Source organism: Schistocerca cancellata, chromosome 11 (genome assembly GCF_023864275.1).
Source record: "Schistocerca cancellata isolate TAMUIC-IGC-003103 chromosome 11, iqSchCanc2.1, whole genome shotgun sequence".
Lineage (NCBI taxonomy): Eukaryota > Metazoa > Arthropoda > Insecta > Orthoptera > Acrididae > Schistocerca > Schistocerca cancellata.
The window spans coordinates 29,587,396-29,606,152 of NC_064636.1; the positions used below are offsets into that span (position 1 = coordinate 29,587,396).

Here is an 18,757-nt window from a genome sequence, read left to right on the forward strand (position 1 = left end):
TACCATCACGCCGGGTGATACGGCAGTATGGTGATGACGAATACACGCTTCCAATGTGCGTTCACCGCTATGTCGCCAAACACGGATGCTGTAAACACAACCTGGATTCATCCGAAAAAATGTTTTGCCATTTGTGCATCCAGATTCGTCGTGGAGTACACCATCGCAGGCGCTCCTGTCTGTGATGCAGCATCAAGGGTAACCGCAGCCATTGTCTTCGAGCTGATAGTCCATGCTGCTGCAAACGTCGTCGAACTGTTCTGCAGATGGTTGTTGTCTTGCAGACGTCCCCATCTGTTGACTCAGGGATCGAGACGTGGCTGCACGATCCGTTACAGCCATGCGGATAAGAGGCCGTTGGGATCCAGCACGGCGTTCCGTATTACCCTCCTGAACCCACAGATTCCATTTTCTGCTAACAGTCATTGGATCTCGACCAACGCGAGCAGCAATGTCGCGATAGAATAAACCGCAATCGCGATAGGCTACAATCTGACCTTTATCAAAGTCGGAAACGTGATGGTACGCATTTCTCCTCTTTACACGAGGCATCACAACAACGTTTCACCAGGCAACGCCGGTCAACTGCTGTTTTTGTATGAGAAATCTGTTGGAAACTTTCCTAATGTCAGCACGTTGTAGGTGTCGCCAACCTTGTGTGAATGCTCTGAAAAGCTAAGTGTTTGCATATCACAGCATCTTCCTGTTGGTTAAATTTCCCATCTGTAGCACGTCATCTTCGTGGTGTAGCAATTTTAATGGCCAGTAGTGTATTAATAATAATAGTAACCTCAGAGTTTTTCAGATGATCCAGTTATCTGTAATGTATTGTGTGCAAGAAGCTGCATAAATATTGGGTCAGATCTTGATAAGAATTCAAAGCGGTGGAAAAACGGCAACTTGATTTAAATGTTCATAAATGTAAGACTGTGCCTCCACAAAACGAAAAAAATGGTGTTCTATGACCATAATATCAACGAGTCACTGTTGGAATCGGCCGACACATAAAAAGTACCTGGTATGAAATGGATGACGACATACGCTTAGTTGTGGGTATTTCTGGTGACTGACTTCCGTTTACTGGAAGAATACTGGCGGAGATCAGTCGGCCTACAAAGGACTTTGCTTACGAACCACTCGTACTAACAAGGGATACTGAACGTATACAGAGAAGGGCAGCACGAATTGTCATAGATTTGTTTCATCCGTGGGATTGTAACCGCAGTACGCAAGGAACTGAACATCCAGACACTCTAAAGACACACCCAAACTATCCCGAGGAAGTCTATTAAGAGTTTCAAGAACCGCCTTTAGATGGTAATGCTAGGAATATACTTACAACCCTCTACGTAGCGCTCACATAGGGATCGTGAGGATAAGATTACAATAAGTACTAAGCGTACAGAGGCATTCTCATTCATTCTTCCCGCGCTCCATACGTGACTGGAACAGGAAGAAACCCTGACAACTGTACTGTGGGACGCACTCTCTGCCACGGTCGTTTGCAGAGCATGTAGATGTAGATGCAGATGCAAATGTAGAAGGTGCTGTTTAGCATCGAATTATCACAGCGTCTTGCGTAGTTTCGGGCAGTTCTCGTTCTCATTTTCTTTTCTTTTTTCATCGCAGTGCATCTTAATTTTCGTTTCATCACAGACGCAGGAATTCTGCTCTCAATTTCTTCTGCACTTTCTCGAGTCAGCCTATTCATCCACAGTTGTTCCTACTTGTACTTCGGTCGATTCCAAGTTGAGCTCCCATTTTCTCTTTCAAAATTACCTAATGTTTCTCATTTCAGCTCGCAAATACTGTGGATTCCTATAAAATTTTAATGATTCCAGTGTAAGTGGACTGCCTGTAGGTATTTGTTATGATTTCCTAAGGCTTCTGTGCATGTACTGTATCTCTGCAACATCGAGCGTTTCCTCACCTGTACTTTCCAGTTCCAAAACTCCTGCTATTTATTCGCTCCCAAGTGTCTCGATAATGTCCGTACTTGGTGTACATATGTTGCCAGTGAACATGGGCATTTGTTTTAGTAGATTAAAGAATTCCCTATGATCACCATCAGTCACATCCCCCATTCTCCTGTTCTAGCCAACTGGCAACCAGCCTTTCCCGCTCACTCCTTCCTGTTCTCCTTCTATCCCACTTAACCTGTTTCCTGCCACTCCAAGTGCCGCGAGGTTTGAGGCGCCGTGTCACGGATTGCGCGGCTCCACCCGCCGGAGGTTCGAATCCTCCCACGGGCATGGGTGCGTGTCTGTTGTTCTTAGCATAAGTTAGTTTACATTAGTTTAAGTAGTGTGTAAGTCTAGAGACTGATGACCTTAGCTTCTACAAATTGCGCAGTATCGTCCTTCATTTTGATTGCTAAGTTCTGAACGTTTCTTCCATATCATCAATTTCTGAGCTCAGTGATTCTACTCTAGTCGTTAGGGTGCCATATTCGGCAACTAAATCTCAGTTCAGCTCCTCCTTTGACGCCAGCAAGTCTGCAGTCTGCCTTTAACTCTTCGCTGTGTGCTTATTCTTTTTACCAGCGTGGCCAAATTGGCCAATCATGTTCTGCTCAGAGCTACGTGCTCTGCTGCCCTCTGTTCACTTATCGTTGCTTCAGCCTCGCCCGCACTCACACTTAGTAAATTGTGCACTCGACCCGAAACACTGCTAGCTGTGAGTGGAACAGGCTGTGCATACCCTAAATCTAAACATCTCCGCTGCACCCCTGAAGTCTGGCTCACTCATTTGTCTCGCATCGGAGGAACCTACTGTTTCATTTTGCACATTTTCGTGGCTAAAAGTGGGGAGAATCTATCTCCTACACGTCTCTGTGCCTTCGAAGTCTCTTTTCTGGGCATTTCGTCTGCTGACTCCTCACCACCTTTTTTTCTTTTCTCCTCGTACTGCTTTTGGAGCGACTACACGTAACTATTTTCGAATAACGCAAATGAAAATTTTATACAGAAAAAACACTACCTGAAACACACTTAAATAAAATGCTAAATTTTTACTAAGTTCATCACACTGGCTAAACAAGAGTATTCATCACAAGCAACCTAGTAGAATGAAAATGAGCTTCACACGCAATTCCCAGCGGAAAATCGTCACGCGAGCATTAATTACATTTAAAAAACTCCCCAATCAAAAGGATTACAACGAAAAGCTCCCAAGGTACCATAAACACACTTCACACAAAATTCAAAACAGACAACAAAGACGACACTGTTTCATAAAGTAAGCAACAACGCGGATCAACCACAATGAAGAAATTGTGAGAGATCTGTAGAAAATATTTACATGTTAGTACACCCTAACAAAGTCACAGCATCAACATAAGATCCCTGGGGTGACCGAAACCCTGTGCAAAAGGGTCTCGCCATTATGAAGGCTACCTGTTCTCCGCAAAATTCAGATTTAACGGCAAAGTCGGTGTTCTGAATGAAACCTGTTCCTGAATTCAAATACCAACAGCCACCAGGCAAAGAGAGGTTATTTTCGTTTCATTGAGCACGCACCAGACACACAAACTTAGATTGTGGCTGAAATTCGTTCAAGTACTGGAAAAATAGCCGAGAAAACCACCACCTGTCAGGCTGTTGTATGAGCTAAGGAATGAACATCCTCGTAGTGGATACACAAGACAACATATTACAATTTTATTGATTGATCGCTATTAAGGGAAGATAAGAACTGAATGATTTGAGGGAGCTTGACTAGGAAGCAGAGTGGCTCTATGAGGTGGTATGTAAAGAGCCACTAGACATTTATGTCTGAATTAAAACACACGAAAATATTAAATGGTGCTTAAACTTCGACATATGGTACGTCTCTCTCGAATGCAGCCTCCAAATGCGGAACCCAATCTGCTAAATATGGGGTAGGATTTACTTGATGCAGACACTGACCATGCATACATTATATAGTTTTGAAGAATGCTTGCTTATTCTGCTTTTAAGTACACTGGGACAGAGAGCAACTACTTTCGGCAGTCAACTTCTGAGGACAAAGGCCCGTTGCAAGAATTCACTATAAATCCAATAATTAGACAGTACAATTACTGAATAAGAGCAACTCTACTCTGTACTTGACAAAGAATTTTATGTTCGTTTTTGGCCTCTAATGAGACATACAACACCTGTGGGGAATGAAGTGGTTCTAGCACTACACATTCCACCCTCCAAAGTGACTTCACAGTTGAAAATATTCTTTCCACAACAATATTTGTGAATAGTACAGCAGGAGCAAAACTTACAAGCGTGTCTATATTTTTACTTGAAGTACCTGTACTTTTGTGTGGAATGTATCACACAGTCTCTTAACTGTTTCCAAATTAGCTTTTTTCAATTCCTCAAGTTTCTGGGATACAATGTTGTTCACGCATCCTATCTCGTCTGAAATGTTGCACATGAGTCTACTGCCTTAAGAATTATCAGAAAATTTAAAAGTTCAGCCCAAGAAACAGTATTTTTTTTGTGTTCTCCAATGAAATGATATCAGAGGTTGAAGTGGAGAACTCTACTTTTCCAAACAAGTCACAAAAGTGTAGAAGTGTCTTAGAATTGGTAAAAGGCTCGTATTTTGACCGAGTGAAAGTACCTTCCTTTCCCAAGTTAATTAAAATGGTATTGATTATTTCTTGAAGCAAGCTGAAACCGTGGTTATTTCCAACTTTTGGATTGAATTTAAAAACATTTTCAATGGGCGTTGTGCGAAATGAAGCCAAAGAAGTGACTGTTGGTTTTCGAAAATTTGTTCCAGCAACGTGGGACACCTATTCTGAGATAGAAAACAAGATTTCAAAGGTTCAATAACTTTCGTAACTCCTGGCAACAATGACAACCATCTAGTTTTAATACTACCTAGAACTTTGCCGTATCCAGTATCAACGAAATCACAGAATGATTTCAGTTGGTCCACACGTTGTGGGTAAATGTGTGTCGTGCTCAGTGTAACTTATTTTAAGTTAGAGTAAGTAGAACGTGAGCCCAGGCACCGATGACCTCAGCATTGATATCCCTGTAACGTTCTTTAACGAAAACTTGTCACACTCGTCCGTCATTTCTGGAGTAGCAAATGATCTATACGAATCGCGAAGCACGCGCGTAAGTCACTGGCACTCAGCACGATGATGGAAGATGTTGTGTTCACACCTCTCCTCATCCCGTGACCAAAATGCAGCGTCTTTGTTCCAACTTTGCGTTGACCAAAAGCGGTTCTGGGAAATCGGTTGACGAAATCCGGTTTTTGGGGCGCCAGGCGAAGGGGGTGTGTGTTGGCAGCTGTATAGCGCGGTTCGAGGTAACGGACTGTGGCGTGGATGGGACGCAGGCGGTCCGGCAGTGCCGACACAGACACAGACGTAGACGCCCTGCTGCGGCAGTTCCCTCGCCTGCCGCGCGAGCTGGCAACGCCGCCCCGTGACGTCAGCGCTGGGTGGGGCAGCCGGCTGTCTGTGCGGCTCAGTTGAGACGCAGCAGCCTGGAGGGAAGCAGCGTGCCACGTTGTCCTGCCTGCCCAGACGGAGCTTGTGTATCTTGTGTCTGCACGGGAATACCTCAGAAAGGTAAGGCAGGAATTTATGGGAGCGGCGGATGTTCTGCACGCTTTTGTGTGGTTTTTGTCGCGTAACTCACTTACTGCTCTTGTCCAATACTTTGTCTTACTTTGAAAAATTACGACCGCTACGAACAAAGGGGTGGCTAACAGTGTGTTAAATGACCGTCTTGAGTGTTCAGTACTTTACAGGTCGTTACTTGTGGTATTGCTCCAGTCTGTGAAAACTTGAGCGAGAATAACTTGGAACGAATGGAAAATAACGCTACATTCAGTCGGCTAGTGTTCCGATCTGCCACTGTAGATTTCCCCAGAATTCACGTAGCACAGGTATTTAAAATGAAAACCTCGCGTTCTTACGTTCGTAGGACGCAAGTTTACGAAAACCATCAAACGCAGAACTTTGCAGTAAGCGAGTTTTAGTGCGACAAGGCGTGTAGCGGCTTGCAGGTGTGGCAGAAATTTATTTTTTAATGTTTCGCGTAATGTGGCCGAATTCAGACATCTAAAATGTTGTCAAGATTGTACTCATTCAGAGGTATAATCTTAAATTGCGGTTGTCACACAGTAAGAGAAGTACCGCAGTTGGAAACATTGCGCGTCGCGAGGTAACGTGACTAAGGGCGCTGAAATACGCGGACGTTAGTCAGACAGTATTTCAGAATGAGGGCAGTTACCGACTTCCAAGAAACTGCACGCGAGACTACGAGAACTGGAGAGATTTTTCCGCTACCCCCCTCCCCCGGCCACGTTGTCGCTGTTCATGGAGTCAACTTACACATCAGACGTATCGTTGTAATTTATCAGTACCTACCTATTCGCGACGCAATTTGCAGACAGTATCGCCACACCCTGTAGGGTATCTGCAAAAATTACATCGTCGTACGGCCCACACTTCAGTAGACATGACGTGTCAAAAATTTAGACGCGCGATAAACGGGATTTTCTTTAAAAAGCAGCGCAAATTAAGCAGACTGTGTTTACCCAGTATTTCGGAATGAGCACTTACTTTCGAACACACGTTAAGAACAATTTCAAACCGTTTGTAAACTTTTATCTCGCTTACATGCTTAACGTCAGATGTTACACACGTAAACTCGTCTGCAAAGTAATCAGACGTAGGAAGCTGTTTCGTGCGCGGGCGTTGCGGATCCTGACATCCGTTCGCGAATCACCACTCGTGGCGTCACGCAGACACGCTTGTGGCGATGAGACGCAGCACTCGCGTTCATTTCCGTATTTTCACAATTTTCTGGAATTAAGGTTGTGGTCAATGAGCAATCTGTAGCTTTGCCCAACGCCCTCATTACACAGAGGCGTAGTAGTTGGCGAATTCTTGAGAATTTATCGTAATGTTTGTGCTTCACGAAATAAACATTTCGTATTTTTTATCGCTCTGTCATGTCTCCTCGTTTGTGATTTGCTGATGAAATTTTTTTTAGCACTCTACAACGCTGCATCGCTTTGTTGGGCTGTTCTCGTGTTACTATTTGTCTGATGAGAGAGCCCGGTGTGTCGACAAAGCAACGCGTCAGCCATCTGTGAGGCGCGCCGTGTTCTGTGCGGCCTGCGCTTCAGCCGTATATTATGTGAGGGAGGAATGAATGTCGGTGATTCTGACGCCGTCACTTAGCAGCTTCTTTATTTGACGTTGAAATGACACGATTAAAGTGCAGTGTAGATTTCTATGTGCAGCCTGTAACGGCGGCAGAATCTAGATTTAATTTGTGCCATTTCCAGTGCAACAATTGCGAGAATCGAGGTAGATTTGTTGTTAGTTTCCGTCAGAGGGCTGAATCACGTCAGAATTAAAACATTTGTGGGGGCATTTGCTAATTATGTTTGACAGAAACCTACAGTAAACATTATTTCGTTTAGCCAGATACTGTTACAGAAGCCTTACCCGTTATTGATGGTAAGTCACAGTTTCGGAATCGTGGGTGGCCACTGACGTCACATTTATCGACACTTGGGCGCGACAAAGTACTGAATATGTCCTGTCTTGAAAAGTTCAGAAATGTCGTGTGTCAGTTAGACTGCACATCGTCGTAAAACGCAAATTCCACTCTCAAAACTATGAAATTGACAATTTTAACTTCGCAAACAGGTAGATCAACACGACGACTGTTCAGTGTGCTCCCCTCATCCACCGCCAGCAAAGAACGCGTGACGTCACGGAAAAGTGACTGTCGTCGCACGTGAGGGACAGGATGATTTGATAAAAGTTGCGCGAATTTTATGTATAAAAATCAACCCGGAATCGGTGCTCTAAATGCCCTTCACTTTCGTGACGTGGAACTGTGTGTGGTGGCTTTCGTATTTATACTCACCTATCACAAAATATACAACACCTGTTCAAAACGTGTCGTGTGTAGCGAGGTAAGATTTGCTGAATTGTAGAAGACTGTGGCGTTCACGGATGAACAGTAGCGGCAGCCAAAACAGTTTCCTAAGAAGGCCGCCACTTAATGGCGATTGTGTGGAATCAGTTCTTTAGGTCACACATAGATATCCAATAATAAGGGAGTAAGGTCACTCGTGACTTGGGAATGTGCACAGTGTTTCCGGGTGCTTTCAGTTCATTAGGTGTTCTGTCCGCCAGTAAAATGTGATAGCTGCATAAAATTTCACACTGTGGTGTCTCACATGATACTTGGGCCGGCAGTAAACGTGACTCAACGTGGAGACCGTGGCGAGGTGTCGCCCTGACACGTGGCTGAGGGTAACCTGCGTGCAGGAGGAACCGTGCTGTACCGGTGTGCGGACATTTGCCACGATTTTAGCTGCTCCGAAGGGTTGGGTCCCTTGTGTCCCCCTCCCCCTCCCCCCCCCCTCCTCCTCCTCACCCGCCGCGTAGTAAAGCCACTTACTGAGCCTTTCCGCTGATTTACTTAACACAGGACCAGAATCTCTTTGGAGTTTCCGCCACATTTCTAGAGATACTTTCGTTGTGGAAACTATTAAATGCATCTCGCATTGAAATTCGCACCAAATTTCGAGCCTCAGTAAAACTTCACCAATCTTGGAGATTTTGCGTTCGTCTAAATTATACTTGCCTTTTTCGGTGCTCCGGCGGCAGCTTTCTGTCGTGTTTTGTGTACCATGGGGTATCAGTTCCGTCTCTTACTAATTTATTTGGTACGAATCTCTCGAGTGCTGTTGATAACATTTCTTTGAACTTTAAGCCTCATATGGTCTTCACTTACATAGTTTGGAAGGATTGGGGAGTGTCTCTTAGAAAGAAGTCTACCGAATTTTTAGCAGCTTTTATAAATAGATATATTTCGCGTTTAGTTTTGGTGAATTTTTTACGGGATTGAGCCTCGCTACGACTGTGTGTTCACTAATCCCCGTATCTGTCGTGATGCTCGGGATTATTTGTGGCGAAGAGGTCAAGTGTGTTTTCGTAACCATTTCCAATATGAATGGTCTCGTGAACTAATTGTTCAAAATAATTTAAAGAGACCATTTAGAACAATTACAGAAGTTGTTTTGTATAGGGTCTGAAAATGAACTTTCGACAACATATGGAAGGTAGATTGAAGTCGCTACCAACTATAATTGTATGAGTAGCGTACCTATTTGTGATGAGGCTCAAGTTCTCTCTGAACTGTCCAGCAACTGTTTCATATGAGACCGGGGGTCGGTAAAAGGAGCCAGTTATTAATTTATTCTGGTTGTCGAATATAACCGCTGCCCACCCTAAGTGACAGGCACTATCTGCTTCAATGTCACTTGTCAGTTGGAACAGGCATTACATTATTTTTCCTTACGTTGTGCTTCTTGTTTCTGTTCTAGTGTAGATCATTACAATTACGGTTTTTCCCTCCAAAACCTAGGATGTTTTCTCTGTGACTCTGTAAATACCAGAGCTAAACAATGTAGAACAACGTACGTTACAAGCATAGCATTCTCTATTACCACAGTTCCTTATCTCTAACATTTTAAAAATGTACGTAGACTTTAGATGACATGTCATCATAGAAGTTCTTATGTCTATTTAGTAGCGTATTTTCAGTCATGTTTTGAACATTGTCCCGCTACACTTTATTAACTAATGTTTCGCCGCAAGAGATACCGGATTTTAGAGAGTAAATTAATATGGAGTATGTCGTTCTTCTTTTCAAACGTTCACATACCCATTTCTTCTTTCCTTATTGTCTTTTGGGCATGCAGTTGTAGTAATTAAAGTAGGCACATTGCAGTGACCAAAAAGAAATGATTAGCGTACATTCGCACTCCCTTTTACATCTTTCCGTTCTTGTTGTTCCCATGGCAATAGACTGTTTCTATCTCAATAAGTAAGCGTGAAAGGAAGCTACCGTACAGACAAAAAAAAATGGTTCAAATGGCTCTGAGCACTATGGGACTTAACATCTGTGGTCATCAGTCCCCTAGAACTTGGAACTAATTAAACCTAACTAACCTAAGGACATCACACACATCCATGCCCGAGGCAGGATTCGAACCTGCGACCGTAGCGGTCACGCGGTTCCAGACTGGAGCGCCTTTAACCGCACGGCCACACCGGCCGGCCCGTACAGATAGAGGGATCTGTATTTATACTTGGCACAACTAATCACATACCGACTTAGTCGTCGGTATTGCTTTCGTTTCCCAAATGTTGTAAATGTTTCGATTTCGGAGAAGCAGCTCTGTATTTCCCCCTTACGTACTGGTTGCATCGAGTAAGATGGGAAGACGCCGGTTTGAAAGCGGACAGAAGTAGTACGAGGAAGGGCGTCCCTAACCTGAGGGATCGCTAGTCAAGCTACCTGGCGAAGGGGCAAGTGTGGCAAATGTCCGGCGTGGCGAATGTCCGTCATTCGCTGTACCACTGTGTGCTTGTAATCTGAAGTTGAGCCACTCACAGAGGTCCATCGTGGGCTGTAACTGCTGTATGGCGGCGAAACTTGGTATGCTAATGCGCCCTTGCGGAACCGATTTACACTGGAAAGAAATGTTCCCATATCTAATGCATTGGGAACGGAATGTGGACAGGAAGGGACAAACAAGTGAGAAAGCCAGACTGTCGATATTGTTAACCGCCGCTTGCAGAACTTGTTCAGTATCAGCAGCGGAGACTCCCGCGAGGTGTTGCGCAGTGACAGATTCGCACCTGCTAACCAACATTGGAATTGATTTCCTCCGGCGCCAACTGGTTTCGCGTTAACGCATTAGCACGTCTACAGTGTTTCGCTGCCTTACCATACTCACAGACCACAGTGGACTTCGGTCAGTAGCTGCATTTTACTTACGAGCACCTGGTACTTGAATGTCTCAGACGGAGAAAAAAAAACGGTTCGCGAAAATTTCGCTGTCGTCTTGGTGGTCCATTTGGTGATAGACCATTCAGTAGTTAATCAGTTAAAAAAATCTGCAGTTTTCTCAGACTTCCGTCGTGTGTTTCACTTTTCTCAAAGCATCAAGGCTCTGCAAGTACCCGTATTTCCAGTACAGGCGGCTGCCTAAACTGGAGCAGCTCGCAGCTGCTGATGGCGGCCGTCGACATTGACCCGTGGCGCAATGGTGTGCTGCGTGACGTCACACACACTCACGGATACAGCAGAACGCGTGGCTGCTATATTATTTTCTGTAAAGTGTTGTGGTGGAAAAGTGATCCGTTGCTTGGCCAGAGTTCTGGTACAGGTTGTCAGGTTACAGTATGGTTGTCAGTCAGCGGAGCCAAAGAAATGAAATGTTAACAGTAACAATTTTTGTGTGGCACGTATTTCACGCATGTTAGCTTTCGAAGAGTGTCGTATGTCCGTTTTGGTGACGCACAGTTGGAATCGGCAGGTTCGGTGCTGGGCGCCGCTTGCCCCCGGTGTGGGGGCAGGTCAGGTCCACACCTGTGCAGCCGGCCGGCCAGCCGACACGTGGGCACGGCAGGCAGCGGCAGCCCCCACTCTCCGGACGGGCGCAGACCGCGCTCTCCCGTCCACTGTGTTTTTTTGTCACTTTTTTGTACTGCGTCTCACTGTTGCGTTCCTGTGTTTCGCGCCCTTTCAAATTTTCGCAAGCCCATTGGCCGAGTGGTCTAAACAGAAACAAAATGGCTCTGAAGATCATCGTGCATACATACCTGTGGCGCGAGTTCTCGGTAACATCCAGTATGGCCTCTACTTTGTGTAGTCAGTGATGGAGTGGCCTTCTGCTAATATTTCAAGTTCATTTCAGTCAGCCACAGTGCAATGAAACGCTATTTTAATCGCTAGATTTTCGAAAATAAACATTAAGAGAAATAGGGCTGTAGTAGAATTATAAACATTATAACTTCAATATAGGAGCCAACCGCAATTACGACACACACACACACACAGTTTAATTACACAAACCCGTGACCAGTTTCAGATTTTCAAGCATCCATTGTTAAGTGCTTTTGCAAGCTGATCAGTACTTGCGTTAACCAACCGCCTACGGCCAATCCAGCGATGCGAAATTTCGTCGTTTAGGTAGCAACAAACATCGATGCTCCCTGAAGGAATGAGTAGTCGAAACAACCACAACTGCAACATTTCGAGATTAGATGTACCCGCCACAGTTGTCTCACAGTATTAAAACGGCCCAACCAGCTTCGCCTGTCACACAGCACAGGATACATTAACCCTCGGCGAATCTCCTTCATGCGCCGAAATTACGTGAGGTTCTTCAGTACTCCACTCGCTCACATTGCGGAGATAAACTTTTTCAGTAAAGTGTTAGTTGCTTTGTCGCTGAATATCAGCGTGGGGGGCGCAATGTCCATCCTCAATTGATCCCTGCAATGTGGCGCAAATGTGGAGGCGCCGGCCGTAACAGTCCGCTTTTAATTGTTGTAAGGGATCCAGACGGTACGGTTTGGAGTGTAACCGCCGACGCACCGTCTTCCACACACTTTGCTGCCGTGTTAAGAGTTCGTGGCTTTTGCGTGCTATTGACTTGTGTGGACTGCGTACAAAAATCTCGTTCAGCCCCCCCCCCAACCCCTTACACGGTTTTTTGCAGCTGCCACATTTGGTCAAATACCCCGCATGTTCCAACACATGAAAAGTCTTGCCTTGTCGGCATTTTGGCAAGGCGCTGAATTCGTAATGGCATGCAATCATATTCGTACACTTAATACTACGGAAAAATTCGAATTCTGGAAACGAGTGAATCGTTGTTGGTAGCCCTGTGTTTGGCCTTTCATCTGTCGTCCTTAGTTTCTGCACCAGTACGGTGCTGAGCAGCTCAACTCATGATCTCGATCCCCTTGCTCGTTTTACACAAGGCCAAGAATTCTTTAAATTCTTAGTCAGTCTGGTTCACAATATTACATGTACGAATCATTTCAATAACGTTCGTAATATCTGTACACGTAATGTGCCTCCAAGAACACCCGCGAAATGTTAACCATCAAAGTACTTCTGTGCCCTTACAATTAATCACCGCAGCGCCTAATATTTAATTCACAGGATCTGGTACTTTCTGAACACGCTTGGTTACACTTCACGTGCTGACTTTAATCCCAGTACATACACTGTGTACCTTAGTGTCGGGAATCTTTCCGTAAGCAATGAAAGATAATGTACGTAAATGATGAGTATATGCCTACTTCTACTGAACCCATATTACTCCTCCGTAGTACACAAGTTAATTATGTACGTACATGTAACCGATGCAGTTCCGCGTGTAACTGACGTATTCAAAGACGCGGGTATCGTTAATACGTAGAGTGTAAGTGTTTGAATTCTAAAATTGGATGTACAAGTTCGTTATGTGGAGAGCCAAGTACGGAAAACCACAGCATCAGTGGCTTTATTCTTCTTTCAAAATAAAGCTGAGAAATTTATACACAAGTGCTTTCTAACGCCTAAATACCTAGTGTATGGTGAGCTGTCAGTGTTGCTGTTCACTAACTTGTAATTCACGCCCTGCCTACCCTTAGTTCACTTACAGTATCATTGAAGCGTCGTTCCTTTCCGTACGTAAAACTGCGATTACAAGTTACGAAATGCCACAGTAGGTGAAGTAACGCCCTCTATAAAGCACTGCAGGACCTTTGCTTATCTCTGAGTTGCACAGCTGATACAATTAATTTTCGTTACCACTCACGAATAATTCCGTCTCTCTTTTATTGACGATTAAAATGCTTAATACTTGGGCAAATCTGCTGATAGCAAATATCGTTCTGCTTACTGTTTATCAAAACATGTCCCCGACCTTCATGCCTTCTTTCTTCTGTCGTGTAAATTTTGCCAACTCCAAGGAAACAAGACGACCGGCAAGTCAGGGATTTTTGTCTCCTTATCTATGAGTTTCAAACAGCTGTTTCTCTTTCTTTTTCTCCTACAGAAATTAGTATTGCGTATTTCTTTATACTTACCGCGTGTACAAATTATTTCCTCTTTTTTACTTATTTACATAAAAATATGCAAATAATCGTTACCACCTAGATGGACGTAAAACATGAAAAATATATCTATGGACGGTTAGTCTCTAAATTGGCTAAAAGAGAATTACTACCATCTTTGTAGCCTCTTTCATGTAGGTGCTTTAAAAATATATTCATTACATGATGAACGGTGCAGTTTTTTATAAACTCACGCAAAGACTTATTAACGTGAGTTCTCTCGACCGAAATATTTCAGACAGGACTAAAGAAAACAACGATGGCGTCAACTCTTGACAGTTTTTGTGTGGTGATCCACAGTGCGGACCTTACTGTAGTTAGTTTCTTACTGTGCTTAGTTTGAAGCGTGAGAAATTAAACTCGGTATTTGAACCTAAAGTAAGTGCAACTTGCGGGGATGACGTCATACACCGATATTTTGCGCGGTTATATTGTAAGAATTCGTACATTTAACTAAGAGATTTCGGGGGATTTTTTCCTTGCTCTTTGTTCAATACAAAGCCACAAAATGGGGCACCAGTGCTCCGGTAGTGTAAAACCGAATACAGCGACCGGTCAGTCTCTTCTGCATCAGCGAATCAGAGCGCAGACAACAGCCACTTACTGGGAACCGCTGAAAGTGACCAGCGCAAATATATAAGGGTTACTGCAAAAAACAGCCGCCACAGAATAAGTTCTGGCCATCGTACTCGGCGCAGCACAAGGGAACAGACAGGAAAAATTTAGTTCTTCCGCCCACGAATGGCGCGTGGGTAGGGTGATCCTCCGTAAGGCGTCTTTATTGGCCGCAGTTTCTAGATTTTTCTCGTCGTCGTCGTGATTTCGCTGCAAGCCTGGAAGCTTCGAGGAGACGCGCTTGCTCTGCGGAAGAGCGGTTTGTGGGCAGGAAGCGGGCGTCCGCGCAGTGCAGATAACTCCCGAATCGCCAGTCCAGGGTCAGCGGGTAACGTCACGCGGCGAGGCTGGTGGAAACCGGCTGCAGTGTGAAAAACAGTGGTAGGAAGGAAGGGGGGGGGGCAGGGGGGGAGATGTGAAGATGTTCTACAAAACAAAAATCTACTCGCATTTTGACCTAGAACATGCGAATTTCTTCTCAGATGGGTCTCTGATAAGAGCCGTGCTGCCCGTTCAACGGAAAGAAAGATTGTGTTTTGCGGCATGGAATATCCGCTGACAAGCTTCTGGGTCACGTTATTCTGTTCACACTTATTAATAAATGAAATGGCCATGCTAGTACTCGCAATTACGTAGGAAAATTATATTACAAATCGCCTAGTTTCAAAAAGAAATTCATAGCTCAGATCCTCAATAACAGAATTGTTCTGATATTTGTTGAAGAGCTGCGATGGAAATACCTAGCTTGGTGTAGAAATAATCATCTTGTGGTGCAGTTCTTCTTGTTGTCTCCGCGATTGCTAAGAAAATGGGATGTATCACAGTTCGAAACTTGGCGTGTCTCGAGGTGACGTAACTCACAGTGCTGAAATACGTGGTCATCATTCACCCAGTACTTCAGAATGATGCTAGTCAGCGACCCGGAACCAACTTCAGACAACATTTCAAACACTTGAGATAAATTCCCCTAATGTCACCCCGCCCCACACACATACACACACCCACATAAACATGTGCACGCAATGGGAGATTGGCATGTCGAACATTTAGTCGCGCGAGAGATTTTCTTTTGTTTAAAAAGGAGTGTCAACTAGCCACACTGTATTCACGCCGTGTTTCAGAACGAGAGCACTTGCCCACCTCGAACACACGTTAAGAATAATTTCAAACCGTTCCTAAACTCCCATAATACATGCGTAACATAAGATATCACACGCGTTAACTCATTTATAAAGCAGCCAGTCGTCGGGCGCTGTTTCGTGTGTTAGCATTGCGTGTCCTGTAATCGACTCGCGAATCAGAACCCGTGACGTCATGCTGACATGGTTGTGGTGCTGCGTTCATTTCAGTTTGTTGTTGTTGTGGTCTTCAGTCTTGAGACTGCTTTCATGCAGCTCTCCATGCTACTCTATCCTGTGCAAGCTTCTTCATCTCCCAGTACCTACTGCAACCTACATCCTTCTGAATCTGCTTAGTGTATTCATCTCTTGGTGTCCCTGTACGATTTTTACCCTACACGCTGCCCTCCAACACTAAATTGGTGATACCTCGATGTCTCAGAACATGTCCTACCAACTGATCCCTTCTTCTGGTCAAGTTCTGCCACAAACTCCTCTTCTCCCCAAATCTATTCAATACCTCCTCATTAGTTATATGATCTACCCATCTAATCTTCAGCATTCTTCTGTAGCACCACATTTCGAAAGCTTCTGTTCTCTTCTTGTCCATACTGCTTATCATCCATGTTTCACTTCCATACTTGGCTACACTCCATACAAATACTTTGAGAAACGACTTCCTGACACTTAAAACTATACTTGATGTTAACAAATTTCTCTTCTTCAAAAACGCTCTCCTTGCCATTGCCAGTCTACATTTTATATCCTCTCTACTTCGACCATCATCAGTTATTTTGCTCCCCAGATAGAAAATCTCCTTTACTACTTTAAGTGTCTCATTTCCTAATCTAATTCCCTCAGCATCACCCGACTTAATTCGACTACATTCCATTATCCTCGTTTTGCTTTTGTTGATGTTCATCTTTTATCCTCCTTTCAAGATACTGTCCATTCCGTTCAACTGCTCTTCCAAGTACTTTGCTGTCTGTGACAGATTTACTACGTCATCAGCGAACCTCAAAGATTTTGTTTATTCTCCATGGATTTTAATACCTACTCCGAATTTTCCTTTTGTTTCCTTTACTGCTTGCTCAATATACAGATTGAATAACATCGGGGAGAGGCTACAACCCTGTCTCACTCCCTTCCCAACCACTGATTCCCTTTCAGGCCCCTCGACTCTTATAACTGCCATCTGATTTCTGTATAAATTGTAAATAGCCTTCTGCTCCCTGTATTTTACCCCTGCCACATTTAGAATTTGAAAGAGAGTATACCAGCCAACATTGTCAAAGTCTTTCTGTAAGTCTACAAATGCTAGAAACGTAGGTTTGCCTTTCCTTAATCTAGCTTCTAAAATAAGTCATAAGGTCAGTATTGCCTCACATGTTCCAACATTTCTACGGAATCCAAATTGATCTTCCCCGAGGTCGGCTTCTACCAGTTTTTCCATTCGTCTGTAAAGAATTCGCGTTAGTATTTTGCAGCTGTGACTTATTAAACTGATAGTTCGGTAATTTTCACATGTCAACAGCTGCTTTCTTTGGAATTGGAATTATTATATTCTTCTTGAAGTCTGACGGTATTTCGCCTGGCTCGTACATCTTGCTCACCAGATGGTAGAGTTTTGTCAGGACTGGCTCTCCCAAGGCAGTCAATCGTTATAATGGAATGTTGTCTATTCCCGGGGCCTTGTTTCGAGTTAGGTCTTTCAGTGCTCTGTCAAACTGTTCACGCAGTATTGTATCTCCCATTTCGTCTTCATCTACATTCTCTTCTATTTCCAGAATATTGTCCTCAAGTACGTATAGACCCTCTATATACTCCTTCCACCTTCCTGCTTTCCCTTCTTTGCTTAGAACTGGGTTTCCATCTGAGCTCTTGATGTTCATACAAGTGGTTCTCTTTTCTCCAGAGGTCTCTTTAATTTTCCTGTAGGCCGTGTCTATCTTACCCCTCGTGAGATAAGCTTCTACATCCTTACATTTGTCCTCTAGCCATCCCTGCTTAGCCATTTTGCACTTCCTGTGGATCTCATTTTTGAGACATTTGTATTCCTTTTTGCCTGCTTCATTTACTGCATTTTTATATTTTCTCCTTTCATCAATTCAATATTTCTTCTGTTACTCAAGGTTCTCCACTAACCCTCGTCTTTTTACCTGCTTGGTCCTCTGCTGCCTTCACTACTTCATCCCTCAGAGCTACCCATTCTTCTTCTACTGTATATCTTTCCCCCATTCCTGTCTTTGTTCCCTTATGCTCTCCCTGAAACTGTCTGCAACATCTGGTTTAGTCGGTTTATGCAGGTCCCATCTCCTTAAATTCCCACCTTTCTGCAGTTTCTTCAGTTTTAATCTATAGTTCATAACCAATAGCTTACGGTCAGAGTCCACAACTGCTCCTGGAAATGTCTTACAGTTTAAAACCTGGTTCCTAAGTCTCTGTCTTACCATTATATAATCTATCTGATACCTTCTAGTATCTCCAGGATTCTTCTATGTATACAACCTTCTTCATTTCAGTATTTTCACAATTTTATATAACTAAGGCTGTGGTGAGTGAGAGACCTGCTGCGCTCCCCTGCACCTCGGTTAGACTGAGGCGAAGGCTGGATTAGCAGCAGGCGGATTCTCGAAGTTTTGTCGTGATGTTTTGCTTCGTGAAATCAAATATTGCATGCTTCTCTTTTCATCTGTGACGTCACGTCTCCTGCTTTGAGATTAGCTGATGAAAGGGAAGCCATCAGCCACAACACTTTTTTTTGTACTATGCAACGCTGCAGTGCTTTGTTTTGGCTGTTCTTGTGTTAAAATTTGCGTGAGAAGTCCGTGGCGTGCTGACAAAGCAAAGCACAAGGGATATCTCCGAAACGCCTCGAGTTTTGTGTGGCTTTTTGTGCAAAAAATTTGCCGCAATCGTGCTTCGGCGTTAATAGCATCCTTTGTTAGGAAAGAATGGGCGACTGTGACGCTGTCACTTACAAACTTCTTTACTTGAGGTTCAAATGACACGATTAAAGAGCAGTGTAAATTTTCACGTCCAGCCTACAACGACGGTAGAATTTTGTCATTTCCAGTGCAATAACGGCAAGATT

At 44.0% G+C, this 18,757-nt stretch overlaps 1 protein-coding gene across 1 annotated transcript in view; it reads left to right on the forward strand.

Annotated features, from left to right (window-relative positions):
• The first annotated feature begins 5,475 nt into the window (after positions 1-5,475).
• The window catches only part of LOC126108864 (speckle-type POZ protein homolog), a 531,541-nt gene continuing 518,259 nt past the window's right edge, over positions 5,476-18,757 (forward strand). Inside the window, exon 1 of the mRNA XM_049914228.1 lies at positions 5,476-5,566. The gene's annotated coding sequence lies outside the window, so the exon portion shown is untranslated. The remainder of the gene's footprint in view (positions 5,567-18,757) is intronic.